The sequence below is a fragment of the Pristis pectinata genome, chromosome 2, assembly GCF_009764475.1.
Source record: "Pristis pectinata isolate sPriPec2 chromosome 2, sPriPec2.1.pri, whole genome shotgun sequence".
NCBI lineage: Eukaryota > Metazoa > Chordata > Chondrichthyes > Rhinopristiformes > Pristidae > Pristis > Pristis pectinata.
In genome coordinates this window covers 41,045,025-41,059,461 of record NC_067406.1, presented here as the reverse complement: position 1 = coordinate 41,059,461, position 14,437 = coordinate 41,045,025, and positions in this window count along the sequence as shown.

Below are 14,437 nucleotides of genomic sequence, written 5' to 3'. Positions count from 1 at the left end.
GATATATGCAGATTTCTGAGGGTGGAAATATGTCGACAGACTCATCATTGGGCAGCCTTGCTCTGAGAGGTCAGGGTCATTGACACCGAGTTTCACAGCTTCTGGATCATTTCAGGCACAGCTTTAGAGAAGTCACTGGCACTATCTATTCAAGGAAAAGGCACTTTGTCTACTTTTCCTTGACTGGAGATGAGCAGGCTGAGTGAGCATGCAGAGCTGTGGAAATTGCAGGCTTCCCAGGGCTTTGATTTGAACAGACTGAGACTCCACCAAGTGCAAAGACTTTGGATGGCCAAAGCCTTCTTCCTCAGTTGTGCATCATTGGAGTGTCTGCAGCACCTGGCAAAGAGGTATACATCACCTCCAGAGCGGAAATGGCATGCTCCTGGATCCACATGAAGCTGTGCATGAGGTAGGAGGCAGATACTCTGTGTCCTTGGTCAAATCTTGAATTCTGTCAGACATGTACAATAATGCCACAGGCCCCTCTGACATGCATCACATTAGCCTTTCCAAGTATGCTTCCTGATTATAATCCTCATCCAAATCCCCTGCTCAGTTCCTCCTTTCAGGGACCTGGCACTTGAGCTTCCATATATCTCTGTCCCAATTACAGTCCATCAGAACTAGGTGTCTCTCCTCATGAAATGGGCATCTCTAATCTACCCTCAATAGCCCCACAGTGCCAATATTTAAGCTGCTGCTTTGCAATGTCAGATGCAATGATCAGGTGCCTTCCTCCTTCTCCTTAATTCCTTATCCTGTCGAGTGGCATTTATGGACCTCAGGGTGTAGAGGCAGCATGAGATTTCATGGCATTTCCCAGGAGTTTGGATTGCAATGATAAGTAGAAGACCATGGCTTTGGTGAATGCTTGGTTAGATGGAGTGGTCAGCACACACGTAGACATAAAATTCATCGCTTTCTGGAAAGGAACCACAGTGAATGCTCAGTAAATGTCATTAAGTGCTCTGGGGCTTTTTCCCCTGGAGCATAGGAGGCCGAGAAGTGACCTTATAGAGGTATGTAAAATCATGAGGGAGACAGATAAGCTGAATGGTCACAGTCTTTTTACCAGGGTGAGGGAGTCTAAAACTGGAGGGCAATGGTCTAAGGTGAGAGGAGCTAGACTTAAAGGGAACCTTAGGGCAGGCAAGGTAGTGTAGCTGTTAGCATAACGCTATTACAGCACCAGCAACCCAGGTTCAATTCCCACCACTGTCTTTAAGGAGTTTGTACATTCTCCCCGTGTCTGCGTGGGTTTCCTCCGGGTGCTCCGGTTTCCTCCCACATTCCAAAGGCATACGGGTTAGGAAGTTGTGGACATGCTATGTTGGTGCCAGTAGCATGGTGACACTTGCGGGCTGCCCGCAGAACACTCTACACAAAAGATGCATTTCATTGTGTGTTTCGATATACATGTGACTAATAAAGATATCTTATCTTATAACTTGAGGGGCAATTTTTTCACACAGAGTGCTGGGTATATGGAACAAGCTGCCAGTGTAAGTGGTAAAGGTAGGTACAATTACAACATTTAAAAGATATTTAGACATATACATGGATGGGAAAGGTTTAAAGGGATATTGGCCAAACGCAGGCAAGTGGAACTAGCTGAGGTAGGTAAATTGGTCAGCATGGATGAGTTGGGCTGAAGGACCTCTTTTCATGCTATATAACCCTATGACTCTAGACATTTGTATGCCTGGGATATTTCACATCTTCAGCATATCATGGAATACAGACAGAGTGACATTAGTGATTCTCAGGAGGAAAACCCTTCATTCTGGTGACCCTGTGTGAACAGAAAGGTCTCGTTCCTGCTTTTAATTTGAGGAACCTGTTGTGGGAAACTTTATCCTGGCAGGCAAAGGTGAAAATTATTTTCAAAATTCCTTAAGGACATGTTAACCTAGTTGATTAGTTGATTTGGTTTGCGATATGTCTGAGTGTGTGTGTGTGTGTGTGTGTGTGTGTGTGTGTGTGTGTGTGTGTGTGTGTGTGTGTGTGTGTGTGTGCGTGTGTGAGTGTGTGTGTGTGTGTGTGAGTGTGTGTGTGTGAGTGTGTGTGAGTGTGTGTGTGTGAGTGTGTGTGTGTGAGTGTGTGTGTGTGTGAGTGTGTGTGTGAGTGTGTGTGTGTGAGTGTGTGTGTGAGTGTGTGTGTGTGTGTGAGTGTGTGTGTGAGTGTGTGTGTGTGTGTGAGTGTGTGTGTGTGTGTGTGTGTGTGTGTGTGTGTGTGAGTGTGTGTGTGTGAGTGTGTGTGAGTGTGTGAGTGTGTTGGGGAGATGAGGGGAAGTGGGGGAAGGGGAACAGCATGGAAGTGGAACAAGCTGGATTGTTCTTACATTAAGCCAGTATGGCAGTATGGGTTTGGCAGGCTGAATGGCTTCCTTCAGTGTTGTAAGCATACAGGGTCATGCCCTTATAGATATCTCCCTGGTAATTCCTGCCCTGAGTTCCCTTTGCACAAGGAGGCTACATCCTGCATGCACTCTTATTCCGAAGTCTGGACAGTTCCATTGTCCCTCTCACCCCCGGAAGGACTCTGTCACACCACTGCCATCACTGCAGCCTGCACTCACTTTTGCCAATACTTGTCGGGAGCTGATAGAGCACCAGACATGTTATTGTGGGACCTTTGATGATCACTTCCTGAGGTATGAAGAAAAGTGCTGCTAATTTCAGAAATTCAACCCCTAATGCCATTCCTGAAATACAAAGCCATTACATTAGGGAGTTGATCTATGCTGCTTTGGAACTGCTGCTATTGAACTGCACAAATTTTTAGAGGTTTTTGAAATGGTGTCACTGAAATTGCTAATGTTGTTTTAAAACTGGAATAATGGCACAGAAGAATTTCTTGGCCTTTCTATGATTGTACTAAAAAGGCAGAAGGGCTATTTACAACCAATCTCTTTACATTCTACTTTTGTGTTGCTTATGTTAAGAATGTGCAAATAGCTTTTGACAGCCCTATTGTGTGAAATATCAACTCAATTATTGTTATCTATTGCTCCAGATACATACAGCATCTGCAGAATTTCTTGTGTCTCTATTGTTATCTGTGTTTACAAAATTACCAGGCAATTGAAAATCTTTGATTTTAAATCTACATTGAACATTGGTTATTGTCGCTATGAAGTAGTAGAATTGACCAAATGAGAAGATTGTTTGATGGTTTCTTAGCTGAACAAACCCCAGTCAGCATGGATGTTGTTGATGGGCTGGCAGTGGGCAGAGCTCAACTGATTTCAACATGCTGTTCGTATCTCTGGTCCAGTCAATCTCTGTATGAGAAATCAAGTGGGCTGGCACTGGGAGGGAAGTTTATTCCACTCGACAGCTGTGTCAGAAGCTTACAGACATTACTTTCCAGCAGTTGGCAGACCCTGAGTGTGTGAGCATTCTCAGAGATTTCTACACTTATCTCTAAATGACACAAAGTGACTACGCTAGACCAATGACCTCTCTCTCTTTTTCTGCCACTATCTCTATCTCTCCCACATCCTGGTGTTCTCTGTCCCTTCCATGAACAATGCAGATTCAGTGAAGTGAGTCGTAGAGTCTGCATTGGGTCCATTTGATCCACAAGGGTAACCAGAACTTCAAATTACCTGGTACTTTAACTCTCCACCCAATTCCCACTCTAACCTCTCAGTTTTCAGCCTCCTACATTGCTTCAATGATGCCCAATGAAATAGCACCTCATTTTTCCTCTGGATGTGCTGCAGACCTTGGAGATCAATATTGAATTTAACAATTTCAGGTAAGTAGCTCTCTTTTCCTCTCCACAGGCGCGGCTGTATCTTTCTTCTTTATTTTTTCCCCTGAATTTTTAAAGTAATTATTACTTTGACAACTTTTGTCTGTACCCTATCACTGACATTGCCTCCATTCTATCCACCCCTCCCACTCTCTGCAACCTAAATCACATTTGTTTTCTTACTTTTCCAGTTCTGGTGAAGGATCCTTGACCCAAAATGGGGGTTTCAGCAGCCTGTGACAAGATAGGCAATGATACACAGGACGGCATTGTAGCACCCACTGCCTCAGAGACTCAAGTTCAATCCTGACCTCAGGAGCTGTCTGTGTGGAGTTTGCACCTGCTCTCAGATGCTCTGGTTTCCTCCCACATCCTAAAGACATGCAGGTTGGCAGGTTAATTGTGTCACGGTAAATTTCATCTATTGTGTAGGTGAGTGGTAGAACGTGGGAGGAGTTGAGTAGAATGTGGGGAGAGTAAAAGATGGGATTAATGTAGGATTAGTGTAAATAGGTGGCTGATGGTGGATGTGAACTCAATGAGTCTAAGAGCCTGTTTCCTTTCTGTATCTCTCTCTGACTCTAGGTGAAAATTAGGAGTCTTAAGCAATGCTGCAGACATCTTGGAGTCAAATATGGAGTCAAGTAATCTGCTTCAGTCTCAGACATTTGCTGGGAAAATGGATGGGATCAAAAACAGAAAATGCTGAGGGCCATCAGCAAGTCAGGCAGCATCAGTGCAGAGAGAGAGTCACCATTTTAGGTCTTAATAATAGATTATTTGATTTTACTAGGGGATTTATTTCTAAAATATGAAGAAATTAGTTAATTCCTTGCCATTTCTTTCCAAATGGGAAAAAATAATACATAATAATCTTTATTACAGGAAAATGAACAATCAAAAATAAAAAAATTCTGGGAGGATTTTCCAGCTAAATCTAGATATTATAGGTCAATGTTTTCATTCACTTCCCGACCTTTAATTTACATATGTTCTCTATCCCTACCAGCCCCTAAGTAAAGCTCTATTTGTAGCTTAATCTACAAAATCTTTCATCGGCATGTCTTTAAAATGAAGGTTGTCATTGAGTTGGTGTTGTGTTAGCCTATTTGATGCTACTACTCAACTTTTACTACTGTTCTGGGTTTACAAATGTGTTTTTTACTGTAAGTGCAGGTAAAAGATCCCATATGAACATAGTAAGATAGCCTTATCAACAGTGAATGCAAACTTGAGGCTTTAACTATAAACTTTCACATTATTTTCAAAACATTGCTACAAACATTTGCAAGTTGCTTGGACCTAAATTGTCTCTGTCTTTTGATTGAAAACTATGCGTACATTGTTGAAAGGGAATTTTGAGATATATTACCAACTTGTAGACTGCAGCTGCTGTTAAATACAGCAGTGGGATTTCAACTCTTTCATGTCGGGCTTACATCACAACTTTATTTTGATTGCAACAGTCAATAAAATAGTGTGAAGTAAACAAGAAACCTGCTTTTGGAATTAGTTCTGCCAGTAGGAGGCCAGAAAACACAAACACAGCAAGATAAACAAGGACAATATAAGTACTCTACGAGAATCAGAAAATCATTTTATTCAAAATGTTATTAAGTAGTCAATGATTCAGCTTCTGCATTCTGGCTGATTCATTCTAGAAGATTGATTTTTAGTGTTGCTGTTTATGGACCTGAAAGAGTTATAAAGATGGTTATGGTGAGATAATGCACACATTTGGCATTTGTATTTTTCTGGAGTTTCCTCAGTAGGTGTGAAAACCAATTCTCCAAGGTGCTGTGAAGTCATTGATAAATGTTTCCTGCAGATAACTTTGCACCTTCTATCCTCCGCCCAGTAACCCACACGTACAGAACAGGAGGTTTGAACTTGAAAGAAAAACTTACTGGTTTGCTAGTTAGGGTAAAGTCGAGGGAGAGGGAGAGAGACCAAAATCTGCAGACTAAGCAAACCAGCTTCAAAGTAAATGTTTGTTGTTGACATGCCTTTATTCCACATTTACTGCTATTAGAATTGGAATGTACCATGTAAAGCAGAGATTCTCAACGCTAGTAAAAATACTTTAGTGGAAACAGTTTACAGAGCAGTGAAAATAAATAAGCAAGAAGGAGAAACAAATTTTAGAATGTGGAAAACCAACATAAAAAATATTTTCCTCCTACATATGTAAAAATAATCTAAATCTTAATTGTTAATATTACTGAACTTTAAGTGGATAATTTGGTGGATAAAAGTAGTATTTTTAAAACACATTTTTACTATGTAGACAATGCTTACAAGACAATGGCATTTTCATTAATTTTGGGATGCAAAGCATTCCTAGTTGCTTTGTTTGATACAATTGGCTTTCTAGACAATTTCAGAGGGCAATTAAAAGTCAACTAGGTTACCCATCCTAGTTACTAAGAAAAAAAGATAGCCCTCTTTGAACTACTTGTGATGATGATGCTCACACAATGGTGTGGAGTATGGAATTCAAGGATTGTGGCTACAAAGAAAGTCAATTTATGTTCAGACCAGGATGCTGTTTGACTTGCTGGGAAATGTACTGGGTGCTGTGCTCCATTGAAGATGATCTTCTTACCTTTATTGCATTTAGAATTGTGAAGCTTGAGGTTCTGTTGAAACAAGAATGGCAAAATGCTGTGAGGCATCCTGCAGTCATAATTACTGACATGTGGCAAACATATGAGCATTTGGCTGGTAGTTAAATACAATTTTTATTGATAGTCTTTATTTTAAAAGTACATAATCAGCAATGAATAAACTTGAGATTGAAGTATAAGATAAAAATTTGTTTATATTCTTAGGGGTAAAAATTAATCCAATCACTTTAAAAGGAGTTGCAAACATCTTCATGAAGAGAATGAAAATAACATTTCTAAAGTTGAATTTATGACTTCCTTCACTAAGTGCTTGGAAGGGTGACTTAGCCAGAAGTTTATTGTTGGAAAATACTACTCTGGAATCATATCATTTGTGTAAGAATATGCACGGGGGGGGGGGGGGGGTGTGGGGGGGGGGGGGTTGGGGGGTGGGGGAGGCTGGGGAAGCAAAGGAGGCAAAGGAGCCAGACTTAGAGACTCCTGACAGGGAAACTGGAGACAAGACCTGTGTTTTATTACTGTGAGGAATTTATCAGATTCATGGCATTGTGTTTACTGGTCTAAAATTTTTAATGCCACCCCTCCGCTCATCAATTAAAAATATTACAGAACTGAGAAAAGTTCTGTGACAAAAGAATGTGAGTTATATAGGAAAGACTGACTGATTAAACCAAAGAACCCCAAATGAATGTGGAGTATTTTTGTTTTAGGCTCCTATATTATTGGCTCCAGTTCTATCTTGTCTCCAGCTGTTTTGTCCAGATAAAGACAGTGACCTCCCTCTGTCTTCCATTCTCTCACTAGCCACCTGGCCACAACACCACCCTGCCACCTCACTCCTGTTTACACGGAGATCTAGTTAAATTCAGATGGAGTTGATTTTAATGTTATCTCTCTTCTTTTAAAAGGTTGGTTCTTAATGGTATGTTATCAAAGTAAGTAGCTTCTTGTGACTGCTAATCAGTTATACATGATTTCTAAGATATTTAAAGTAATATATTGGACAGAGCAGATCTACATTAATTTTTTTCCTTTTCTGATTTGTCAACTCTTGGAAAAATATGGATGCACATTGTGGCTTCATCTGGGCTATTCTTCATGCTTGACTACATGTTGACTACTACACTGTGGAGGTCATTGCAGCTTGATCCAATGTTGTCCTCCTAAATGTTAGAAACAGGAGAGCTTGGAGGTAATAATATAGAGAAAATCTCAGAAAAACTGAGAGAATATTAAAGGAGCAAAGACAAACAGGCAAACATATTCCATGATTAATCACACTTTGAAGCTCAACACTGCCATGCATGACATTTTTGAAATTAATATGTGTTTAACAGAGGCCACTCCAAGCAATCAGGTGTAGAAAATGTGAATAATAAATTATTTACTATCTGCCTAAGAGCTCTGAGACTAACAGACAGGAATACACACTGTTCAAATGGCTTCGTTGGTCGGAGCTCTGTGGAAATTTCTGACATATTTTTATTCCAATCAAAATCAATGTTATGTACCTAGTATCCACAACAAGAACTGCTAAATCAGATGCACAATAAGGATTTGTCTGCTTTGAACCAAATTAATTTTAGTCGGTTGTAACCATAATGCATATTGTCTGCATTTTAATGAAAATACATTTAAACTGTGGAATGGCCAGAGGGAAAGAAATGAGTAAGTAATACAGCAGTGAAAACAGGAAGCCATAGAGACAGAGAAATACAGCTCTGGCTCATTGAGTCCACTATCAAGCACCCATTTTTCACACTAATCCTACCCTAATCCATTTTATTCTCTCCACATTCTCGTCAACTTCTCTCCCTCTCTCCCACCCTCGCAGATTCTACCACCCACCTACAAACTAGGGGCAATTTACAGTAGCTAATTGATTTAACAACCTGCACATTTTTGAGATGCGGGAGGAAACTGGAGCACCTGCAGGAAGCCCACGCAGTCAGCACTGGAGGTCAGGATCAAACCCGGGTCACTGGAGCTGTGAGATAGCAGCTCTACCAGCTGTGCCATGCTCCACTCCAGAGTGTTGAGGGAGGAAATCTCAGAGAAAAAGAGAGAAGTTTAAGGGGCAAAGCTAAACAGGCAAACATATTTCATGACTAATCACAAGCTTAACACTGTGCCATGCATGATTTTTTTTCAACGACAGATGATACAAATCTCTTTACATCCTTCTCAATGGCCAAACAAATAAGAATAAGTTTTTACCCTTCTGATGAAATGCTAATGATCAGAAATATTCTCTATCTAGATGCTACCTAGCCTAGCGAGCATTTCCAGCATTCTGTTTTTACTTGTTTTGATCAAGCATTTTTTTTGCAAAGAGCATAACTATTATTTCCAAGTATTTCCTAACCATTTGCAGTTCACTCATAGGCAATGCAGAAGTCAATACCAGTATCCCCAACAGTTATTGGCATTACAAATCATTTTCCTTAGCACATTCTTGTTTATACTGGTTCAGTACATTTTTGTATTCATCAAATGTGAATTATACCGAGGAATTACAAATGATGACTTAAAAGTTTCCAGCCGCAGTGGGAGAGGACACACTGAAATAAAACTACAACTCCAATGTACAAGCAACCTCTGCTGCTCTTTGCAGAATGTGGCATGCTAAAATTAAAACCATGGACAGAGAGAGCAACAATGAGCCCACTGTCTTACCCTCTCCTCCCCAAAGGAAGCATGTTATAGTTTTAGGAACTGGTATACAATTTGCTAAAATCTAATCTTTCCTCAGTTAATAAAATGATACACAATTATAAATACATAACAAGGGCTTTTCAGAAGATCACTATCTTAGTATGATTTAACTCCAGATCGTTTGCAGCCTTTCTGGTGAATTAGAAATTCATTGGGTAAATAAAACAAGTCTCTGGAAAGCTTAAGTCTGAATTGTATTAAAGCTTTACTTGGGAAATCCTTGAGAAATCCTTCAGCTCACTGCTATTGTTTTTTTTCTGACTTTTTAATCATCTGCAAACACTTGCGATGGGATCAACTGAATCCCTTGAAAAAGCCTTACTTTCGCTGTTATGCATGAGTGCCTCTGGAGAAACTCACAACCTTGCTTCACCAGCAACAACTACTCTTGTTCTAATTATTAGAAACAGCAGGAATTTGCCTTTCATGTTTGAGATACAAAGTGCTTCTTTAAGTAAGCTAACACCCAACATGTTATCCTCATACTGCTTAAATAGTGACGTGTTCTTTTTAAAAGAACACAAGACGATTCAGAGCTTTTGATGAGAAGCTTACAGAATTGAGGACTTTATAAAGCACTTTTGTTTCTAATGTTTTCTTGACCTTTGAACAAACTATTTAAACATTTAAGCAATTAGGATATTTGCACCTTCCTTCTTCATATCTCCCACAGCTCATTGCCTGGACATCTTGGTTCTCCCAGACTATCATTGTGTGATTGATCTCTGCACACCTAACAGTCAGGCTTCAGATCTAAAGCCAACAGATGGATGCTGGTTATTCCCCGGCAAACAAGTTGACACTGAGTTTCAAGGGACTGTGTCACTGGCAAAACATATAGGTAGGGCTTGGTGAGCGGCGAATGGCAAGGAAGAGATACAGTTAGGAAGGGTAAGGGTGATTGGCAGGGAATGGGCAATGGAGATGGAGGCAATCAAGAAGGTATCAGAAGCTGTCAAAAGGTCTTTCAATGCTGTCAACGAATTGGGAGGAACATATCTGCACCATCTCTATACTTGGGCAATTGTTTTTTAAGATATTTCCATTTTTAGTGGGTACTTCAGTGATCTTTGAAAGGGCACACAAGTAACACCCTCCTGGGATTACGACTGGCGCCCACAGGAGGGCAAGTTTTCTTTAGTCCTGACACTAGCAACTATAGTGTTTACTACATTGGGATAAGGCAATTTAATTTCTGGCCTTTGAATTGCATTTGGTACAGGGCAAATAACTATTCATTTGTCAGGGGTCAATTAAGAGATCTCCTGACCAAAATAGTTACTAGGCAACAGAAGTTGTCACTATTGTACTCATCGGCTAGAAATTCTCCTAACTAGTTGAGTAGTAGAAAGAGAATACCTGTTGGATCTCGCCTCACAAAGTAGTTTTCTAAGTTTACCTGGAATGGCCTCTTCAGTTCTGGGACAAAGCCCTGGCCCAGGGCAATTGATACAGGCTCCCTGACTACTATTAACATCACAGGACCCCAAATGAATTGCTGTATGGTATCCCTGAATAAGCCAGGGACCCCATGTCTAAAATATTAGGTAGAAAGTTGCAAACAAAACGACTTCTACCTGGAAGAGGAGTTCAAATTTTCTTCAAGGTGTTGCAGATAGCAACAGAAAGCAAAGCGTTATTTCCTGCCCTGCACATGCCTCCTGTCCCACAAATGTTGACTCTCAGTGCCTTCTCAGTTTTAAAACAACCAGTATAATACTCTACATAACAACATAAGATAAGATATCTTTATTAGTCACATGTATATCAAAACACACAGTAAAATGCATCTTTTGTGTAGAGTGTTCTGGGGCAGCCCACAAGTATCGCCACGTTTCCAGCACCAACATAGCATGCCCACAACTTACTAATCCGTACATCTTTGGAATGTGGGAGGAAATCGGAGCACCTGGAGGAAACCCACACAGACACGTGAGAACATACAAACTCCTTACAGACAGCGGCCAGAATCGAACCCGGGTTGCTGGCGCTGTCATAGCGTTACCCTAACTGCTACACTGCAGTGCTTTAAGTAGGACTCCGGGGCCTGGGCAATAAAATTATGGACAGCCAGAGCAACAATGATCCATCCCACAGTCCTATCCTCTCATCCCAAAAGAAAACATTGAAGTGTTAGGAATTGGTAGACGATTTCTGAAAACCTAACCTTTCCCCAGTTTATAAAATTATAAGATAAGACAGAAGTTTTCAACCTGTGGTCCGCAGACCCCTGAGGGTCCACGGTGGGTTGCCAGGGGGTCCGCGAGCAAGCCAAGAAAAAAATGGAAAAGTGACCTGTTACAAAGACATAGCTTACTTGCTTGCTCCAGTTTTCCACTATTCAGAAAATTGGCCATATCTATTCTATCTGTTATAGGTGACAATCTTAGAGACTTAGACGGTGTTCCCTTCTGGTAAGCTGCTGCTTAATATTCAATTTGTGTAGTCAGAGTAGTCAGTAGTGTTCACTACTCACTACTATTCTGTTGTGCACTGTAGTGTTAGCGAGACTGAGTGATGTTGTTGGTGTGCCTTAATGATATTGCTTACTTACCGTGCATTTACGCCACAGTGATGTCACTGTTAAACGAAAAGTGCACAAGCGTGTAAATTTTAGATTAGTTTTGACAATTTTGTTTATCAGTAATAGTAATTAAACTGTCCAGCGTGTATTGCTGAGTATGGAGAAATTTCTGAAGGGAAAAGCTGACCAGAAACCAGAAGATTCTGATGACGAAGGGGATAAGGGTGACCGTAAGAGAAAACAATGCAAGTACGATCCAGAATACATTTCATATGGCTTCATCACAGTGGGGACAAATGCAGACCAACCTCTCTGTGTTGTGTGTTTGCAAACACTGTCCAATGATGCAATGAAACCAGAGAAATTGAAGCGCCATTTAACAACAGTGCATCCAGATATTGCCAGTAAGCCGAAGGAATATTTTGAACGGTAAAAGGAGCTGTACCTCAAGCAGAAAGGCAAAATGACAGCCTGTGCCACTGTAAGTGAGAAGGCTCTTCGCGCATCATATTTGGTAGCATTACGAATAGCACGTTCCAGAAAGCCTCACACAATTGGAGAAGAGCTTATACTGCCTGCAGCAGTAGATATGTGCGAAGTTGTACTGGGAAAAGAATCCAGTCAAAAACTGAAAGCCATTCCACTGTCTGATAACACAGTAAGCTGAAGAATTGGCGACATGGCGGAAGATATACAGAGCCAGCTGATAGCACGTCTTCAGCGAGTCAGATTTGCGATTCAGCTCGATGAAAGTACTGATGTTGCCAATGCTGCATAGTTGTTGGTTTATGTTTGATATTGCTGGGAAGGAGCGGCTTTGGAAGACTTTTTGTTTTGTGAGGTGCTCCCACAGCGTACAACCGATGAAGAACTTTTTCGTGTGCTTGACACTTTTTTTTGTACAATCGGCATTGGCGTGGACACAGTGTATTGGAGTATGCATGGATGGTGCTGCCGCAATGACGGGATGGAAGTTGGGTCTAGTCGCACGATTGAAAAAAGTAGCTCCACATGTAGCAGCAACCCACTGCATGATTCACCGTTAGGCTTTGGCTGCAAAGGATAAGGATGAAAATCTTGCGGATGTGTTTTCCACGTGCATTAAAATCATTAACTTTATCAAAGCCAGGCCGCTCAATTGTCATTTGTTTGAAAACATATGCCATGAAATGGAAGCCGAGCATAAGCATTTGTTGCTACATACAGAAGTCAGATGGCTGTCACGAGGCCACGTTGTGTAGCGTGTATATGAATTGCGAGATGAACTGCTCATTTTTCTAAATGAGCATAACGGATCATTGGCACAGTTCTTGACAGATGAGGTGAGGATTGCCAGATTAGCTTACCTTGCAGATATTTTCAACATTTTGAACAGCTTAAATCTATCATTGCAAGGACCTGGCTCAAATGTTCTGAAAACACATGACAAAATCAATGCCTTGCAGAAAAAACTCCGTATCTGGAAGGGAAGATGCGAGCAAGGCATCTATGATATGTTTCCGTTGCTGGCTGACTTTCTGGCAGTGAACAAGACTAAGACAGAGTCCATTGAGAGCACCGTTTTGAACCATATTCAACAGCTGTCACATTATTTCCATGAGTATTTTGGCGACGATGACATGAGCATGTTTGATTGAATTTGAAATCCATTTGAATGCATGCTTACTGATTTAACTGGACGTGAACAAGAAGAATTGACTGAACTGTCATCTGACAGGACTTTGTGCTTGCAGTTCAACCAAATGTCACTGTTGTCATTCTGGATAGCATGTTTGCAGGAGTATCCACTGCTGTCCGGCAAAGCTGTCAATGTTCTGATACCATTTGCAACCACTTTCTTGTGTGAAATAGCATTTTCTGCAGTCACTGCCATGAAAACCAAATACAGATCAAGACTGAATATTGAGGATGACATACGCATATGTTTGTCACACATACCACCACGTTTGGACAAACTCTGCAGTGTAAAACAGGCACAACCTTCACATTGAACTGAACACTGAAAGACACTGCTGGTAATTATCGGTGATTGAAATAGTCACTATTTCAATAGTCACTATTTCAATAGGGCCGATGTGCAGTAATTTAAGTGTTGCATGCATGAATTATCGATTGTTTGATTTTGTGGGCTTTGGGGGTCTGCCGTCTAACAAGGACATGTTCTGGGGGGCCACAGCATGAAAAAGGTTGAAAACCACAGAGATAAGATTTTTTTTTTAGTGACATGTACATTGAAACACGCAGTGAAATGCATCTTTTGCGTAGAGTATTATGGGAGCAGTCTGCAAGTGTCACCACGCTTCCGGCACCAACATAGCATGCCCACAACTTCCTAACCCCTACGTCTTTGGAATGTGGGAGGAAACTGGTGCACCCGGAGGGAACCCACGCAGACACGGGGAGATACATAATTATGAATACACAACAAAGGATTCTCAGAAGATCACTCACTATCATAGAATGACTTAACTCAAAATTGTTCAAAGACTCTCTGGTGAATTAAAATTAATTGTATAAATAGAACAAATCTCTAAAAAGCTTAAGTCAAACTCATAATAATTCATGCTTATCAAATTTGCCCATACAGCAACTTGCCTCTTATTCCACAATCTCTTCTGAGCTACAAAATGCAGATTCTATAAGTATGTATCTATATTTCCTCCTACCACCACAAGCCTTCCATTGTACAGCATATATATTATTGGTTGGTATCATTTCAATTACAGCTTGCAATGAACTGCTTTCTGTACATTGCTGCTATGTTTCAGTGTAGAAGCTTCCAGCGGCTGTCTATTTCTGTAGACAAAAC